Source organism: Silene latifolia, chromosome Y (assembly GCF_048544455.1).
Source record: "Silene latifolia isolate original U9 population chromosome Y, ASM4854445v1, whole genome shotgun sequence".
Lineage (NCBI taxonomy): Eukaryota > Viridiplantae > Streptophyta > Magnoliopsida > Caryophyllales > Caryophyllaceae > Silene > Silene latifolia.
In genome coordinates, this window is record NC_133538.1 from 393,244,056 (window position 1) to 393,251,311 (window position 7,256).

At 39.3% G+C, this 7,256-nt stretch overlaps 1 non-coding gene across 1 annotated transcript; it reads right to left on the reverse strand.

Moving 5' to 3' along the window:
- Positions 1 to 6,090: 6,090 nt before the first annotated feature.
- LOC141636324 (small nucleolar RNA R71) lies at positions 6,091 to 6,196 on the reverse strand. Its single transcript, XR_012540943.1, has one exon. It is a non-coding gene; the product is annotated as a small nucleolar RNA R71 (small nucleolar RNA).
- Positions 6,197 to 7,256: the final 1,060 nt, after the last annotated feature.

Below are 7,256 nucleotides of genomic sequence, written 5' to 3' on the forward strand. Positions count from 1 at the left end.
TATTCTGTTTGCATCGTACTTTATTTCAAAAAAAAAAAAATTGAAAAAATCACAAAAAAATAGAAAATTAAAAAAAAATCAAAAAATTCACGTTTCATTTTACATATAGGTTGAGTCGGAACGGTAGATTTCTGTGATGATTTTTCACTTTAACTTGTCATTTCACTTGAGCCTTGCATCTAATTGGCAGTTATTAGCTTAGTCATGCGCATAGTCTACAAGTTAATGTTAAAAATACAGTTGATCATATAGACTTGACCTGAAAAATGGGCAAACTACTTTAGAATTTCTAAGTTATTAGAGCCGTATAACTGGTGTCATTCATGACCAGTTCATGTAGGAATTTGAGAGTAGTACTCCTTGCATAACATGTTCATCACTTTGCACTTTTATGAAATTCGATTGCTTTGCGCTTGCATACATTCAGGTTTGTGGTCGGTGTCACATGCAAGGAGGTGCTTGCAATTTTTCCCCTTTCTTTCGTTTCACCCATTTAGCTCCACATTTGCCAAACTTAGCCTTTTGACCCATTAACTACACCCAAATTAAGCCTGCATGTCAAGCTAGTTAGTGTACTTTTTGTGGTATATTTCTCTTTTATGCGAGTTGGTCTGTTCTAATTCATATGGAGTTGGTAGAAAAGAAAGAAATGTGGGCAAGAAAACGAGAAAAGCATGGAAGAAAAAAATAAATGAAAAAGAAAAAAAAGAAAAAACGTGAAAATCAGAAAAAGAAAGAAAAAAAGAAAGTTGGGCAGGAAAATGAAAAAGATAGACCGTTTAAAAAAGGGAAGTTTGTGACGGTCTTACTCCTATGCTTTATTCTATATTATTTGAGGAGTTGTTGTTTCTTGTTTAGTGAGTTTTGTGCCAAATAAGGGCACTTGTGTTCGATTTCATAATCAGCTGAGAATTGGATGTTCCTATATGGTCTTGTTTAGGTGCTAGCTTGACGCTCTACCTCCACATATCCCATAATCATTTGCCTTTTCTTACCTGTAGCCTCACTTTTCCATAACTATTGTAAGCCCTCGGCTGTGACGGACATTGTTGGTTGGGATGTATGTATGGTGATTAGAATAGTTTATCATTTTTGTTGCATGCATGTTATGTTGGTCGCAGTTTAGGTGAGTGACTATTTTTCTCTTCTTCTCTTACACATTTACATTCACCCTTTGCTTCATAATAGAAGAGTGACCCGTGAGAGTCCGATTTTAAAGGTCTTGCAAGGTCGACAGGTCAGCTTATTTATAGACATCATACAACTCGTTTGCGTTTGACTGTTGCAGCTATAACTGTTAGTTTTGATTGCATTAAATGGTTTAAGTGGACAAGTTATAGCTAGCTCCGAGTTTTCATATCTGTTCCATTAGTTTGCATTTAGTTTACTCGAGGACGAGTAAAGGTTCGGTTTGGGGAGATTTGATACGTGCAATTTATATCGACGTTTTAGCCTCTTATTGCACGCATTTTCATGTCATTTACATTGCTTTGTATTGCAAAATGCCCCGAATTGGCTACTTTGGTTTGTTTTGTCTTAATTGCAGAAATGGACCTGAAAGTAGTGGAATCATGCCTTATTCGTTCCTCTTAGCATGCATTTTGAGGAGATGGAGATTTTAGAGCAGAATGTCGTACCTTGAGAAGCGTGAAGGTGGTCCTTGGAAGACTAACCAAACGCGTCAAGGCTGTTTTTCAGTAGAAGACACTCGATCGAGAGGTTTGTTGTTCGATCTAGTGGAATTGGCAATTGGAAGTGTTCGATCGAGTCCCTGATGTACTCGATCGAAGCTAGCTGTTTTGGAGATGTTCGATCGAGAGCTACTTTTGCTCGATCGAGAATATTTGCAGGAGAACGACTCGATCGAGAGGAATGTAAGGCCTCGATCGAGTGGCTAGCTATTATACACGGGATTATTATTTCGTGTTAGGTTTATTTATGTTAATAAAACGCTCCCCTATATAAGTGAAGTCTTCATTAGGTCATAAACACACTTTCATACGCTTAAACACTATACTTTGCTCTTAATCTGTGCTGCTACCTTGTTCTTATTGCCGGATTTGCTCTTTTGTAATCTTTCTTTACTCTTAACTTCAACTAATCTTTATTTCTTTACTTTAATTCCTTGTTCTTTAATTCTTGCTTTATTGTTATCATTATTAGTATATGCTTCATCCTTTCATTCTTTTTATCATGTCTTTCCTCATTGTTATTGTTGTTAATTCCGATAGCATGAGTAGCTAAACCTCTTTATGTTAGGATTAGGGGAGCCATCGTAGTAAAGTGACGATGTTATGAATAGTCTAGAGGATTAATTGTGAGAACCTGTGCCACTAGCAATATAACTGTAATATGTTTAGTTGAGTGCACGCTTCTAAACCCCTTAATCTGGTTAAATTCGCTCCTAGATCGGTAGATTGGAATGAATAGACCTGCTATGAACAGTAGACCACCCTAATAAAGACGTAAATTAAGTTAGTTGTAATCTAGGGTGGATAGCTTACCGGAAGGACCTTTCCCTTGACCTTCTCACAGTAGATCGTCTGGAATATTTATGACTGGGTTAGTGAACTGCCATGGTGAACCGAAATCCTGACATATCTCTCTTTATCTGATCACTTGTCTTAACTTTTCTCACTTTATTGCTCTTGTCTTTATTTCTCTTGCCTTAGACCTTCAGTAGTTTAGAAACCAATCTAAAAACCCCCCATTGTTACTAGATAGACGAGATTAAAAGATAGATACTTTAGCCTCCCTGTGGAGATCGACCCTACTTACCGCTGACTTCTGTTAGTAGTACTTAGGTATTTATTTTTGATACTAAAACGACGGTATCATGAATTGATACGTGCATTTTGTATAGTCTTTTTAGCCTATTTTAGCATGTATTTCCATGTGCTTTTGTACTGTTTATATTGCATTTTGCCCCGAATTGGCTACTTTGGTTCGTTTTGTCCGTTTGGTAGGAATGAACGTAAAAGTAGTGGAATCGTACCATTTTCGTCCCGTTTTGCATGCATTTTGAGGAGACGGGATTGTTCTGAGTGAGATCTTTCATTGGGATGCGTGAAGGAACGGTCTACAGAGCAGTCGGTCACGAGTTTGAGCTGTTTTGGAGGAAGAACACTCGATCGAGCAGTTTTGTTACTCGATCGAGTGGTTTTGGTTGTCATGGGGTTTATTTCGTCCGTGAACGTGTTTTAGCTTATGGAATTAGTAATTTTTCTATATAAACGCTTAATAACTAGGTCATTAGCATTAAGTTTTATCCTACTTTTAATCTTTCACAGTAAAGACTGCCTTGCTTTCTCTCTTTCACTGTAACTTTGTTTTCGGGGTTATTTAGCTAGGATTTGTTTGTTCTTTACGCCGGATTCTTGCGATTGTAATCTCTTTCTCCCCTTTTAATATTAATCTTTCATTTATTCATCTTAATTACTTGTTTTGCTCTTCCTTAATTTCTGGCCTAATCTTTGTTTATGCATTTTAATTACTATTTCATCATGCTTTATATTAGTTATCTTAATATTGTTATTATTGACAACATTAGCGATATGAGTAGCTAAATCATTTCATGTTGGGATTAGGGGATCTGCGGTAGAAATGTGACGATGTAGTAAATAGGTTAGATGAATTAATTGTGAGACTCTGTCCCCATAGCAATATAACTGTATTTACCGACTTAGTTGAGTGCACGCTTCTGAGTCACCTTTTTAATCTGGTTAATTTTAATCCTGGATTGGAAGATTTAAATAGGCCTGCTATGAACAGTAGACTACCCTGACAAGGACGGAAGTTAAGTTAATGGTAATTGAGGATAGAAAGTGGACCAGAAGGACCTTTCCATATCCGTCTCGCAGTAATTTATCTAAGTTGTTTACAGTTGAGTCACTGGACTACCGTAATGAACCGAAATCCTGACATGTCCTCTCTCTATTGATAGTTAATCTCATCTTCTGCCTTTATTGCTCTTTCCTTGCTTCTCTTCCTTTTACACCTTTAGTTTAGAAAACCAATTACAAAAGGGTTATTTAATGACAATACTACAAACTATTGACATGCTTCTTAAAATACTCTATACTTTATTTTAACTGCGAATATACCCAACTTTCATACTAATTCTCTAATATTAGAATAGGTAGACCGGCTACCTGTTAAGCCGGTAAAAATGTTTTAACCCCTCCTAACATCTCCTTTTTATTTTCAATTGTAATGGCATCTATATTTCATCACTTCAGCAATACTCAAACCACCGTACACCTCCATCAGTCCATCACCAACAAACAGCCCCACCTGATCTCGCCACTGTCCTATCCCGCCGCTCCACCTTCTCGAAAATCCAATCCTCACCAAGACGCCCACTTCCCTCCTTCATTGCTTTCCATTGTCCCGTCTCCATTATCATTCCAAGTTCCGACAACACATTGATTTATATCAAACCTTTATAGGAGTAATCACCAACCCGTCAACAAAATATCTTCTCCCTTTATAATATCCCTATTTCAGTTCAAAACTTAATTAAATATTTATAATCAACAACCCAGTTTTTATAAAAATTTCAGATTTCTCACAAAATAACCCTGATTATATCTGTAAATTGACCCTAATTATCAATCTGGGTTTCATATGTTGTTGATTTGGGGGAAAGGATAAAGAAAATGTGATGATTTTGTGCAACTAATATGGTTGTAGGACTGAAAGGGGGTCCAGATTGTGGCCTTCTCCGAGTCTCCCCTATCTACTAAACTCTCTCGCTGACGACGGTAATGGTGAGGAAGTTAACAATGTTGCAGGCGGTGGATCGGAGATGGTGTTTTTATTGAGAAGATGTGTCTTAATGGGTAATGAATGACAATTATGGTTGGTATATATGACGTGGTTCAGTTATGGCGGGTTGGCGATGTCGCTGTAGATACGGATGTGGTAGTTATGGTGTGAGGGTGGTGCCGCAGTGGAGGAGTGGAGTGGTGGTGGCTGTCTCGTGGTGACAAGGGTTAATGGAGGAGGAGGAGAAGTAAGGTCAAATGGGGATTTTCGTAAAATTTGTTGGGTTTTAGACAGGTAATTTGAGAAGAGGAAGGAGATGAAGATCCTCTATAATGGAAATGTGTGACATTTTTACCTGTTATTATAGGTTAATAAAGGGTCAATTCTATTAAAAGCGAAAGAGTATAATAGTTGGTTATATTGGTAGTTAAATTATAGTTTGAAGTATTTTGAGAAGCACCCCAATAGTTTGGAGTATTCTCATTAAATAACCCATTACAAAACCCCCCCATTAGTGACCAAATAGGCGGACCTTTACAGATATCTTGCCTCCCTGAGGAGATCGACCTGACTTCCCTAGCTATACAGTTGGTTTAGTTTATTATTTTTGATAGGTATACGACAGCCCTGTCAAATTATGGCGTCGTTGCCGGGGAGGCAATTGCCCTATCTGTTGTTTCGTTTATTTTATCCGTCTCAGGGAACTTTTATTCCTTGAGGCAGTTCTTATTTTTTTTCTTTCAGTGTTGTGTATGCCCAGGTCACATAGGTTGGAATTAGTTCCAGCTGATTTTGAGCCAGAGAGACTGTTTAGGCATAGACTCCGTCTGCAAAGAGAATCACGAAAGGAAGCCTTGAGTACTTTCGAACCCGAACTTCAACATTTCCTATTTACAGAAAATCCATCTTTTGAAGAAGACACTTTCAGTTCTGTAAACTAACCAGTAAAGATGACGTATATTGCTAGTCATTCGGAGCCTAAAGCATCATCTATTCCTAAAGGTTTCAACCTCCAGACTGAGGATGTGAATACATTTGACATCCGTCCATCCTATATCAATCTTGTGAAGAGAAATCTCTTTAGAGGTGTGGCAGGTGAAGAACCGAAGAAGCATATGGAGGTCTTTACGGACTACTGTTCTACTATCCCCGCCACAAAGGGGGTAACTCAAGACAAGATTAAGAAGGTTCTGTTTCCTTTTTCTTTGATCGACTCGGCCGGGAGTGGTCGATCGATTTGGACCGCACGGCCGGGGGTCCTGATCGAGGAGACCCTTGCTCTTGCTTTTTATAAGAGATATTTCCCTCCGCAGCGCACTAATCAGCTGAGGGCCAAGATTACCAGTTTCAAACAGGCACCTGATGAAACTTTCTATGAAGCTTGGTGCCATTTCTAGAGGTTGGTGAGGTCTCTTCCTCACCATGGTTTTGATCCGTGGTTCTTATCCAATCAGTTATACAATGGGCTATACGATGATCACAGAGCCATACTTGATGCATCATCCAACGGAATGTTGCAAAAGAACACTGACGATGATACGGGATGGGCCCTTACGAAAGAGATGGCGACCCACTGTGCTGAGTATGGGAATCCGAGGGATGGTATTAGAACAGTTCATGCAGTCGATAAGCAAGTTGTGGCTCAGCTGGAAGCCATGAATGCTAGGTTTGATAAGTTGGACCTGCATTCTGCTGGGGAGCCTCAGACGGTCCATTTGCTTACTAGAGGGGAGACTGTCACATGTGAGAGGTGTGGGAGCGACGACGGTCACACTGCCATTGGCTGTCTTACAGAGAAGTAACAAGTCCTTGCTTTTCAACAATACAGGCAAGGAGGGGGTTCCTATTATAATAACCAAGGGGCAGTCCATCCCAATTTAAGGTGGACAAGTCAAAATGTGCTCCATCCTACCCCTCCTCCTCCGCAGCAGCAGCCATATGTCCCTCTTCATAAGGCTCAACAAGGCTTTCAGAAGCCTCCTTCCTTTCCTACACCTAATCAAGGTGCATCATCTTCTGGTGGGGTAAGTGAGATAGGTGAGTTGAAGACGATGTTGCAGTCGTTGACAAAGAAGTGGCAGCTAAGTGATCTACAAAAAGATGCATCTATCAAGGCACTTGAAACTCAAGTTGCCCAGTTAGCCGCGAACCAGTCCAAAAGGAAACCGGCACATTTACCGTCACAAGCCAATAAGAATTCACATGAGACGGTGAATTTAATTAATTTGAGGAGCGGTTATTTATATGAAGGACGGAAATCAGACCCGGGGAAGGAAATTGTTGCTGATGAACAGTGCACTATCGAAGAAAAAGAGCTCACGACAAAGAAAGTACTCGATCGACTAATTTCTGGGGGTCGATCGAGTAAAAATGCTGAAGAAAGTACTCGATCGAGTGGAATTTCTACTCGATCGAGTGAACAGGAAAAAGAAGAGCTCGATCAAGTAAATAAAACTGCTCGATCGAGTGAATTTGCTGAAGAATCTGCT